Source organism: Falco biarmicus, chromosome 6 (genome assembly GCF_023638135.1).
Source record: "Falco biarmicus isolate bFalBia1 chromosome 6, bFalBia1.pri, whole genome shotgun sequence".
Classification (NCBI taxonomy): Eukaryota; Metazoa; Chordata; class Aves; order Falconiformes; family Falconidae; genus Falco; species Falco biarmicus.
This window is the reverse complement of record NC_079293.1, coordinates 76,577,318-76,589,844: the sequence shown is the minus strand read 5'-3', so window position 1 is coordinate 76,589,844 and position 12,527 is coordinate 76,577,318. Positions and strand designations below refer to the sequence as shown.

General features: G+C 40.6%; 1 long non-coding RNA gene across 1 annotated transcript in view; it reads left to right on the top strand.

The window, feature by feature from the left end:
- Positions 1-12,527, top strand: part of LOC130151658 (uncharacterized) — a 63,003-nt gene that overhangs the window by 5,437 nt on the left and 45,039 nt on the right. Inside the window, exons 2-3 of the long non-coding RNA XR_008822661.1 lie at positions 35-3,508; positions 9,892-10,271. This is a non-coding gene — a long non-coding RNA (uncharacterized LOC130151658). The remainder of the gene's footprint in view (positions 1-34; positions 3,509-9,891; positions 10,272-12,527) is intronic.

Below are 12,527 nucleotides of genomic sequence, written 5' to 3'. Positions count from 1 at the left end.
GATCTGGATAAAAAAGCATCAATTTTATTTCCAGGTTTTAATTTCCTGCATCCTCCTCTTCACAAGGCCATGAAATGTAAGGAGCATCATCCCTTGGAGCCTGCATGGGAATGGGACTTATAACTTCCGGACATCATTTCTAGCTATTTCTCCAACTCCATCAGCATTCCCATCACCTCTGCATGCCTCAGTGACCCCATCTGACAAAACACTAACATCTTCCTCGGTTCATCCCTAGCTCACAAGGCAGTTTTCAAAAGAGGAAGAAATCATCATCCTGATTTTATAGATGGAGAAACTGAGGCCCAGCAAAGGAAAGCAACTTCTGTTAGCTTCCTGCAAGGCATCATGCCCTCGGCCGCACGGCTCTGTGCTCAGGGCTTGTCTGCCGGACCAGACAAGTGCTGGAGTGGAAATAAATATTCCTCCTGATGACTGTGGTCTCTGTGGTCAGGGCTGAGGGTCAAAATGTTCACACAAGGCCTGCACACAGAAACCACAGAATCCCCCACAGCTCTGCTGCACTTTATTAAAAGTCACTGCTTCTGTGAAAAATGGGGTTTATAGGAGTTAGGTGCCTTAATTATAAAGTCATGTGCGTTTGAATGACTTCTTCCCTGCTAACTGTTTGTGACAGCCTACAAATGCGAAAAGTATTACCAAGCCTATTTTTAATGTGGCTATGGAGAGGCTGTAGTTGGGAAAACCCAATCCTAGAGGATCCTAATGAGAAAGACCAGTGATTCTTTGAATATAATTAGCATTGTCTGAGTTTAGCAATGAATGCCGGTGCTACCCAAAAAACAGGAGACACAGGAGTCTTGCGATAGCAGTCATGTGGTAAATACGCAATAGGAGCAAGTGGTGTGCAAGGCTAAATTTTTCCCTGGGGAGTGGCCGAGCGGTTAGTATGTGGATTTCAGAAGGGTGCTGGCCCTTGTCAGCAGTGTGCAGGTTTCGCATGTGTTTTCTGCAGGGCTCTAACCTCTTGAGAATGTATTGCATTCCTGTTCTTTACCAGACAAACTGACATCTGAAAAGGTGTGCGAACAGCATGGGGTCCAGTGCTTTGTAGAACTGAGTCCTTGATACTGCTTTTCTATGGGTTATGGCGGGCTTGAGGCCTGAAGCATCATCTTTATCACCAATTCTTGGCTGTAGGTTCTGCAGGGGAGGAGGAAAAATATGCAAGGTCCCTCCATCAGCCTTATTGCCTGCATCCAGTAACAAGGGATTTAGCCCTTTTTCTGACACTGGGTTAGACACTGGGGAAGGAGAGCAGGCCAAAAGCGACATTAATGTTAGAGCAGTAAGTGTCAAACTCGGTTTGAAAGAAAATGAAAATGGTGAAAAGGAAATATTCCGAACAGGAGGAAAGAGAGAGAGAATGCTGTTCTTTTTCAGTTAAAAGATAAAGGTGCAGAAGATGGATTAAAAGATGACGTAGCTGTGGATAAAAGTTTTATCATGAGTTAGTTTTAAGATTGGTGGACACCGTTATGGGCATTTCCTCTGATCAAACCTATAACTCTAGTTTTACCTCCAACCCTGTGATTCTTCCTCGGTCTGTGGCTTCTCATGGGATTATAGAGACCATGATCTTGGCATAAGGTCTTCAAAGAGTAGTACTTCATCCCTGGATAAATTCTTTTAGTGCTTAAGTAACAGTACAAAATTTACACCTTCTTTTCAGTCAACTATGTTTATCCTTATTTCTCCACCATTGAATTATGTCAATTTTTAGTGATAAATGAGTTAGCTCCCCCTACCCCAGGATCAGAAATATCCTACACATATAGTCCGTAATGAAGTTGCTTCTTAACCATTTCTTAAATAAATAAAAGACTATATTTCTCTAGGCCAAGGCAGATTTTCTGAAGTTAATTGTCAGAAATCTATGAACTTTTCCAGCTTCATCAGCACTTAAAAAAAAATGTAGTCAGCAAAGCTGGATGTAGCATTCCAAAAGCACTCCCACTCATACCATGGGCAATGGTAAAATCCCTGTGGTACTTAAAGCTTTTATAGTCAAGGAAGGGTTGGTTTGCATACAGCTTGGCCATCACTTGACCTTAAGGGTCTTCTTGGCTTTGTGGATAGTGGTAAGCAATGGTGGGGGTCAACCTTGGAGGCCACCAGATGAGTATAGCCACACCAATGCCATTAACTTCTCCATCAGCCAAACAGCATGGACATACCTAAATTTCCTCTTAGAAGTGGGCTCTAGACCAGACCAGTTCTCATATTGTTATTTGTGATGTATACCACACCTGTGTTTCTGTGTATGTAGTGCATCCCTAGGTGTATATAGTTACATTTATGAAGACAGTATACCTGTGTGCCGAGGTACAAGATGGAAGGTAGGTATGCATGTAAGTACATGCACTTAGGTATGAATGTATATATCTGCAACATACGTGCACACATCAGCATGTTCTTTTTTAATAAGCGTTAATAAAATATTAATAACTGTCAAACAAGTTAGATTAACTGTATTTTCAAAAAAATAGCAGATCGTAACTCCTAGCTGGCTTGACAAGAAGCAAATCTAGTATATTAAATATTTAAAGTCCCTATGGTGTCCTGGTTACTCCCTTTAAAAAAAAAAATGACCAAGCCCTAAACCAAAATACTGGCTATCCAAGGCTGCATGTAATCTTGCTCCTAGATGCTTCTGTGACTAAAAACTCCTGTGGTGCAAGCAGCCAGCAAAGAGACTATGTGGCAATATGTCTGCTTGTCTTCTGCAGCTCAGGTGAGTAATGCTGAGGTCCAGAGCTGGCCTTCTGCAGAGGATGAGTTTTCCCTTATTCTTTGCTTAACGAGAGCTGAAATCTGGGGAGGATCATTATGCCAAAGGACTGGAGTAATGTCTAGAAGAGAGATGCCTTCAGATCTTTATTCCCCTATCTTCTGATTCATCCAGACACTAGATGCAATTCCTTTGCCCCGAAGTGGATTGGCAGTGGGAGAGATATGAAGACTGTGAACCAAAGAAAGGCAACATCCTGCTTCCCCCTTTTTTTTAGCCACTTAGGAAAAACAGGTAGATTTGGGCACCCAGTATATTTCTTGTATGACCCTGCGATGGAACCTTTTTTACTGCTTACAGATCTGTGTGTTTGCGCTGCTGTGAGGAATAGCAATGCATTCATAGAGGTCTAAAGAAAGACACTTTAAGTGCAACATTTCTTCATCCCTTTATCTTTTTAGCTGTAAGAAACTTTATAAAAGCTTCAGAATAAAAGCATATGTTATTTAAAATTCTGTAAAGATAAAGATTGAATATGATGTTCATGAGATCTTTCACACCATAACAGAAAAAATAAGTGCTTTTGTTTTCAAGCCTTTCTCATTTCTTTAGTTGGATACCATGAATGTGCAACTGAAAAGAATTCTTTCTCTTTGAAATGCAGGCTGAGACTAAAGCACATCTTATCCCTTGAAAAAGCTGTCAGTACCAAGCTGTCGAGGCACTACCTGCAATCAGACAGAGCAAAACTAAAAGGTTAGAACTTCATTTTACATATTAAAGCTTCAGTTAACTTCCAATGGGACCCTCTGTCTTTCCTCTACATTTTTGCTTTGCCTTCATATGTCTTTCACGATGCCTATGGCAAATTTGTCAGAACATCTACCAGCCTGCAATAAGCTCCAGGGGCTCCACAGCTAAAATTGCAAAGGAGCTTTTAATTTCTCTGCCAAGTCCGCATGTGTAGGCATGGTATACATAGACTTATCCAGTGATGTTTATTTAAAAAAAAAAAAAGTTAAAAAAATTAAAAATATTGAAACTTCTCAGAAGAATCAAAATTGAAGTTAAAAATAATGATGAATAACGGTATGGTAGTGGTAACAGACTGCAAATGTACATTGGGGATATAAAATGCTCACACTGCAGCTATAAATCTAGGGAGAGCAAGTGGCCTACCTAATGAGCGCAAATTGTGCCTAATCTATTCCTCTCGCACTGCTTGTAGGGTTTGAACTCGCAATCCACAGTGCTAAAAGGGATTGTTGCTACTATTTAAGCTAAAAGAGTAGTTTTGACGCTAGATCTTCCCTAGTTTGTGGGCAAGCCACAGAGGCACGTCTGTACCTTCCTAGATACTCTTTAAACAGTGACAATTCCAAATATCCCCGTCACTGGCAAGACAAGCCCTGCCGTGGCCCAGGCCCTGGTCTTTTGCTTGTCCTGTGCTGGAGCAGAAAGCAGGTGCTATTTAAACCTTGTTGGCTTTTTGTTGCCGCCTATACATTTTGCTTGACAAAACCACGGAAATATTTTCTCATTGGCATATTGAAACATACTTATTTTGTGATTAAACCAAGCCCGTAGTCACGAGGCTCTGACATGTTAAGGCCTAGTACTGAAGTCTAGGTTCGTTTGTACTGGTTTCTTTCATGACAAATGCTGAACCCAGATTTTCGCTGTAATCACACTTGTCTGAATAAGGCGTCTGTCATGAGTTTGTCTGACATCTTTGTCATCGCAAAATCTGCAGTCCATCTGGAGACCTGAGGGCTCAGGGAGATGAGTACATAAGGGAAGTAATAGGGAAATTTGCAGAAGGAGATGGGAGATCATGATTTTTCTGATACGTTACTTCCCTGGTCATGTCTCTTTGCAGATTTTATTTTATTATTTTTTAAAAAAAAACTAATAGAAACTCCTTTCCAGTCTAAACTGTGGATGAAAGAGAAAAAAACCTGCACTGTGAAGGTGAAGCACTGGCCATAATAGGTCTTGGCTGACTTAGAAACAGCCTGTGATTATAAGGTTGTGTTTACCACTGAGGGAATCAAATTCAGGCTGGTTGTGGCTCTTCACTGGAGGTGTTACTCTCTAAAGTGACTCTTAAATTTGAGAAAATTACCTGGAAATCTTAAATCTGTCCCTTCCTCCCTGCTGCAGGCTACTAAGCTGCAGCAAGGAGACACAGCTGCGTTTCTCACAGTATTCCCTATATTCAGACACAGCACAGAAGAAACTTACGGCTCAGAAAAAAAAATGTAAAAAAAAAATAGTTTGGCTAAATAATTAACAGTGCATTGCAGAGAATGTGTCTGGCTGCAGAAACCAGCAAGGGTTTGGGAGCTGGATGGTTATTTATACTTCCTCACCAATATGCCTGCCACAGTCTGCATCTCTTATGTGTATAAAAATTAAGCACCTTCAGTGTGTCCCTAGTATGTCTTTTGACCAACTGAGTTGATAATAACGTGCTGAGGTTTTTTTGTTGGAGGGGGACAACTGGTGAACCTGTGTTGATTCGCAGTGCCACGTTTTTTAGGAGAGATAAACACAGGAGAGGAGCTCGCAGTCTTACCCAGGCAAGTCCAGTGATGGGTGGAATAGGAACAGGAGACCAAGTGACTGGCTTCAGGCAGGCAGGGTATAGGTACCAGGTTGAGATGGGCATGGAGTCACATTTCCTGGGTTGTTGCATTCTGTGCTGTTGTGTCTTCAATGATGTAATACTTCCCCCAGCTTTTTCCCAAATTGTTTTCGTAAGCTCTGGGAGATGTGCACTGTGCTAAGAAATTGCCTAATACTATGATCCCATGAGGGTTTGGAGCTTTAATGTTTTTAATCAGTTCTAGCTGGATTAATTTCCTGGGATTCCTGTCATACAGGATCGGCTATTACTGATTTATTCCTCATTACAGCTATGACAGCTTCACATTCTTACCTACCTAACAAAATACCAGAGGAGTTTATTTTATTAGCTTTAGCTAATGGTTGTATACTGATCTCGAGTAAGATGATATTGCTGCAAAAGTAGAGGGGTTTGTGCTGAGCCAAGTCCGTGTGCACCTGTGTTTTTCCAAGAAATCTTGGAAAGTTCGGTTTTCCCATGTTGCTCAGGTTTGGTCACATCATGAGCTTTCTAACTTTTGGCTGCTCCTGGTTTCCTACTCCAGCCAAAATGAGGCTATAGGTAAACTTCTAACGTGGATTTCATCCCACCCAGCATTCACGCTTCAGGTCCTTGTCGCAGGCTCCCCTTCCAGCCAGTGGAGGGAAATAGACGCTTTCAGGGAGTGATCAATCTGACCTATTTTGTCTACTCATCGTATTAGATGAATTGCACCCTAAAGACACCTGTTTCTTTGAACAGAGTACAAAAGGAGAGTAAACAAGTAAAAAAGTTGTTGACATTGCAGCTGTTTGCACTTGATCAGATGAATGCTGCCCTTCAAGACATAATTAAACTTATGTATGGTGGGATGCATCTGACAGAAGACTAATATCTGTTGTAGCCTGGATGTCTACAATCTCTTCATAGTCAGAGCAAATAGACTTCTTTTTAGGGTGGATTCTATCCAACATAATGGCAAATACCTGAAATAACTTTCTGAACTGCTATTGACTACAGAAGGGAGCCCAGAATGACTAAAATTTAATTCTGCAGTTGGTATATACACCTATAAAGTCATTTGAGACAAAATCCATCCCAAGGAAAGATACCTGACTTTTTTTAATAGTGCAGAGCATCCCACAACTCCTTCTGACACCAGTGGGCATTGAGCATGTTGGATAAATATGTTGCTCATTTGCATGGGTAAGGATTGATTCAGGAATCTACCTGGGCACCCACACTAGAGAATATGGGCTTTGAGTCATGATTTTTTCTTCCTTCTTTGCCTAATATGCTTTTGGTGCTAATGCTAAAATAAAAAATAAAAATAATCTGAGAAAATAAAAATCCTCATCCTCCTACTCATAAGATTTATTTCACAGAGCCAATACTCATGACAGAGGTTGTGAAGACAGTGTGTTACGAAATGGAAGTATATTACATCTGCAGGCTTTTTATAATTTACAGAATTTTTCATCCAGGGTCATTACCATCATAGTCATAAGAAGAATACAATGAAGAGTGGGGGAATAGTAAACCTCCGGCATAAACCAAAGGTTGTCACCAGACTGATTTCTCCTTTCTAGGCATCCAGGAGAGACGGGGGTGATTCTACCCTGTAATATGGGATAGATTATCCCAAATTGCAACTGCATCCAACTGTGTGTATGGTGCAAAACTGCTGTACCTTTCTCCCTAGCAAACTATGCCAGCCATTCTTTGTGCCAAGGTAGCAGACCTGCTGTTTCCAGTTACCTTGCAATGAACCCATTGTGATCTGGTTTGGTGGAGCTGTAGCAGTCCCAGACATTTGGGTCTACTGTGATGAAAAAATTGTAATTTTTTTTTAACAGATGTTGGGCAAGATTTGAGTGCACCTGGGCCAGTTTACAGTTACAGACGAACACTGCAAATGGTGTGATTTCAATCTGAAACCAGGCAAAACACAGTGGCTTTGGCTGGCTTTGCTCCGAGTTAGGAGTTTGGAGGAAACCAAAGCTCAAAAGGGGATAAGCCCACGCAAACCAAAGCAAAAACAATGATTTACATGAGTGCCCACAAACTGAAACTGCACAGTTGGGTGAGTTACTCCATGCCTCACCTCCCAGCAGCCTGGTGTTGAGAGTCCCGTGGTGGCTGGTGGTGCTGCAGAGGCACTTGGCTCCTTTCCTGATGGTACCTGGGGGTTTTCCCCATTTTGATGTTTTGTTGACTAAGATAAAAGAATACAACCATTTTCTTCTGAGATGAAGTAGGTTTTTGAGATTCATTTCTCTCTAACCATGTCTCTGCTTCACTTCATGTTGCTTCTCTGATCTTTGTAGCACCTGAGAGCTTGATTCTGGTCCCACAGAGCCACTTAGCCATAAGCTGCTCTTGCGCTCTCTCAGCATTGCTGGTGCCAACACAAGACAAAGGCATTTGTGTCTAAACTTTCACAGAAGCCTTTTCTAGAGAGCTCAGAAACAAAACTGCTGCAAACTGATGCTAATTTAAGAAGTCCTTATATTCCACAAAATAACAAATCCAAACTCTTCTAACAATGATGAGGCTCACTCAGCGTAGTGCTACTCCTAGTATTTCTGGGTTTGTCCACAGATCTTTTCATGCATAAATTTGAAAATCTTTTTCATTATTCATGTTTACTGTGAACTTTGATTTTATTTGCAGGATCTCTGTGGCAAATGTTAGCTAAGATATGTATATGTTGGATAATCAGATTCATTAAAAGCAATGTTTAATTGTTTCCAGCTGCAGCAAATTAAGTGAAGATACAATATGGAAAGAAGAAATTTCTTATGTATGCTACATAAAAATCAGGATAGAATTATGATGACTACAGCTAATGGAATAATTCACCACAAATAATTTATTCAAATGTAGCCTTTTTTCCTGCTGAGGGAATAACTCTGTGCTAAGTGCAGTTTCCTACACAGTGCTGGCTTGGACAAATATCATTATGAACTTTTTTGCCTTCTGGCTTATTCATGAATAACAAAATTTGAGATGTGTTGGTCAAGCCAGTCACATGGTGCTATTCCTGCTCACTCCACTGAAATATTGCTGCAACTGCTTCCAGTACAAATATCCAGGTGCACACATCTTAAGATTCTGTTCCTCTTGATGCTCTTCTGTTCAACCTTGAAGTGTTCTGTCCTGGCCCATTTAGGCCTGTGAAGTTCAATCATGGGGATATCCAGATGGAAGCTGAACCCAGCTGATGAACAAGTACATTATAACAAATATTCACTATATAAAAAAAAATAATAATAATCCAAACCCAACTAACTTACATGTATGTGGAAGCTGCCATACCCCATGCTTGTCATTGACCCAAAATATGCAATGTCAGCGCAAGCCCTGACGTCCAAATTTTCCTCCTTACTTTAAAAAGTGAGGTGAATTCCATTCTTAATTCGTTTGGTTGTGATGGACATAACCTTACGTTTCTTGCTGAGCATAATCTTACATTGTACATACATACCAGATGGACTATAATACCAATCTTCTTTGCGAGGGAGGATTAACAGTACTGCAGCTACTTAACTGTGAAATTTCAAGTCTGATATCATCAATCATCAGTGTATTACAATGCATACTGCAGACGGGGCTGGTTGCCTATTATTGAGGTTGTCTGACACTTTCCATTACAAGACTCTGTTTTCAGTTGCTTCAAGCTTTGCCAAGCTTAAACCGTTTGGATTTAAATTCTTCATGCTGAGTGTCTGCCTCGGGCTGAATAATTTTAGAAAATGTCAGCCAAAATCAGAAAAATGCATAAAAATTCTGACAACCTTGATGTGAGCTGCTCTTTAGCCCCCGGTACTTCGCAGGAAGGGCTTGACATCTGGCAAACAGACTGACCTTTGTGGCAAGTATGAAAATACATCGGAATTCTGTATGAAAACTCACCGAATCCCAAACTTGCTGAAGTCTCCAGCCTTTTGCCAAGTTGCAAGGTGCAAGGCCAAGGCGAGAATTTGATTGCTCCCACAACACATGTGCTTTTTGCCTGGGCTGTTGTTGCTGTCACGGGATCCAAGAATGTCATTCATCATCATCACTGAAAACAAAAAGAGTTCTAACTCCTAATAGTCATTTTCAGACCTGTATGTACCTCATATTGGCTTGACTTCGTCAGTCATTGTTCTGTTTTCATCCATGTGACTGAAGAGAAACTTTTTTATTATTCACACTATTAATCATTTGAGATGACCTATGTCTCAGTTCCAGTTCTCACTTTTGTCCTGCATTACTTGATTACTAATCTACAGGCACTGGCACTCCTCTGTGCCTTGTGAGCAGTCTAATAACTCCTAATAGTCAAGACAGATGATCTTATTCAGTCCTGACAATGAAACTCGGTACAGCAGAATCCACTAATGGGACCTCTGTATTAGTTAGAATAGCACTTCCTAAAATGCTTAAAGTACCATTTATATGAATTGTCCTGAAGGCATTTGAAGTAAATACGGGAATGAAGAGCAAGACATCATAATGGTAAACCATTTATTTGGCTTTCTTACAGCTGGCATTTTGTCTGGAGAGAAGGATGCCATCCCTTTATCATGTGCAAAATTGTGGCATTCCAGAAATACACCTTGATTTTCCAGATCGTGCAACAGACTTTCACGTGAAGTTCAATATTTAATTCAGCCCTTTCATGTAAATCTCTGAGCTGGGCAATTTGCAAGTGAAGGAAGTAAAAGAATCCTAGCAATCTGTTATGAAAAGGCTGATGATTACAGCTGAGATTCCTCCTGTATGAGAAAACCATCCTTTGGCCAACAGCACGGCTGCATCTTGAAACATCAAGCACAGTCTTTATGTAAATCTCAGCGTTCTTCTGCTTGTTCTGCTGCAAAAGCCATTTTCACTGGGACACAGAAGGAAATCCAGTAAGACAAGGTAATAGAGATTGAAGGCTGCTAATGGAAAGATTAGGTCTCTGGGCTGTCAGACTTGCCTCTCCTAAGCACACGTTTATGCTTTGAGTTAAATAATACAGCATGCTTATATATGTGAATATATATATATACTGCATATGTATCTGAATGTATGAATGGTAAGATGCTGTTCTGTGTAAGAAAGGTGCAGCAGGGACTGGTTTCACATTTTTATATATTATATTACATTTCATTACATTTATATTACAATGTAAAAAGTTTCTCCCTTTCCCCAGAAAACATGATCTTAACATTCATGTACTCGTGTACAACAAGCCTGTGCATACACAGGATCGTGGAGAACAAGTTGTTTTCGATGTTACTAGAATATTCTTACCCTGCAGATGGTTTCTGTGACTCCTAGCTCTGAATAAAATGTGTCCTTCTCATTGAAATGAATGCTTCAATGCTGAACGTGAGTCCCGTTGAGGGAATCGGTGAGTCAGGGTTCTCAGTACTCCGGGTATCCTTGTCCTTTTGTTCCATAAACGTATTTATATATGTTCCTGTCGCTGAACTTTAAAAAAAAAAAAAAGAAACCCAATCCATTACCTATTCTACTTTACCAAGTCTTATTTTTCTGCACTTTGCAAACCCTGCTATTACTTGCAGCAACCCATACTTGCTGCAACACAACTGCACTTGGAGACCGGGTCTCTCCATCTGTCTCTCTTTGTAGAGTAAGAGTTTATTTACTGGCTTATGCCTGATAACACTGGAACAGAAATAGCTTTGTGTATTTATTTTCTACAAGCGTCTTTGTAGAGCTCTTCAGAGGTGTCTTGTAGTCCTTGAACATGATGGCAGGGGAGGGGAAGGAGTGGATCTTGCTTCAACTTCTTCCCCATTGTCTTCCCACTTTTTTTTCCGACCTTGAGGGGAAGAGAGGACACTAAATGGAGAACTCTTGCCTCCCACTATGAGGCTTTGACCTGATATGTTCTGTATCTGGTGGGTATTTGTGAAAGCAATGTGCATCAGCAGAGTTTTCAAGACCGCAGTCCTGAGAGGAAATGGCTGAGTTTAGATATCCTGATTTTATTGTACGTTCTTGGCTGAGATGATAAATACTGACATAAGAAGCCAGTAATTGAAGCATTGGGCTAAAATAGTTGTGTCCTCTGATCTAATCCTTCCCAGGCCAATTCACCTTACCCTTTCTTTCCACAATTTTCTCTGTGTAATCCTTTCAGATGAGATTTTACAAACCAAACTATTATGCACAATTTGGGTTAAGAGAAGTTTTTAGATACATCATAGAAGAGCAGAAGGTGTTTAGTGCAAATGACAAAGTTTGGCTAGGCCAGGGCTGATTGGTTTTGAATTGCACTTTTCTTATGTCCTTAGGGAGGAAAGTGTTACTTGCACTTTTCTTCTCCCCGTAGTAGGACGTGGGCTAGGAGAAGATGAATCACATGAGACCTGAGCATATTCACTGTAGCCAGGTCATGAAAATCAGGCTAAACTGTTTCAGCTCTTATAGAGGGTTTATATTTGTTTCTATATGTGTGCATTTTTGTAAATAAAAAAAATAAATAAAAAAAAAAAGGAGCGAGAACTCTAAAATCCATATCTGTCTGTGTCTCGGGACAAAAATGGCTGAATTTACAATGAAAAATTGGTAAATCTAAGCATGGCTTAAAACCAGATGTTGTGTACTTTTACTAAAAATGTTTGTCTCAGTAGGCTGCTTAGTTGCTTTCAGGATGTGGTCCTCTGTCTCACCCGCAGCCTGTACTGCCTTACCTAGTTCAAAGCTGCATCAAATTATAAGAAATGCGTTGCTGCAAAAATCTTATTTGATCCCCAATGCTATTTTGGTTTTAAGCAGATTTATGGGGTTTGATTCTGTTTGTTGCTGCGTTCAGCTGTTAATGTGTATTCTCAGATGAACAGGGAGGCTTGGATGCAAGAGAGAAATTCCCCCCATGCTTTCTGCACAATGGAACTAATTGAAAACCTGCTTGCAAAATATGCAGGGAACATCTAACTCAGTATCTGTCCTTTGTACTTAGGGATCCCAGTGGTGTTGGCTGCCAGCTGGGGGCAAAAATTGTCTGTTTTGCTGCTATCAGTAGTCTTCTGATAGCAGTGCGATGCACTTCTCATTCCACCCCTGCCCATCCTGTCTCCCTTGCAGAAGACCTTAAAATAAGAGCTCCGTCAGAATTATGATAGGAACTGGTAGGTAAAGGGGCAATTTTCCATGACATTTGCA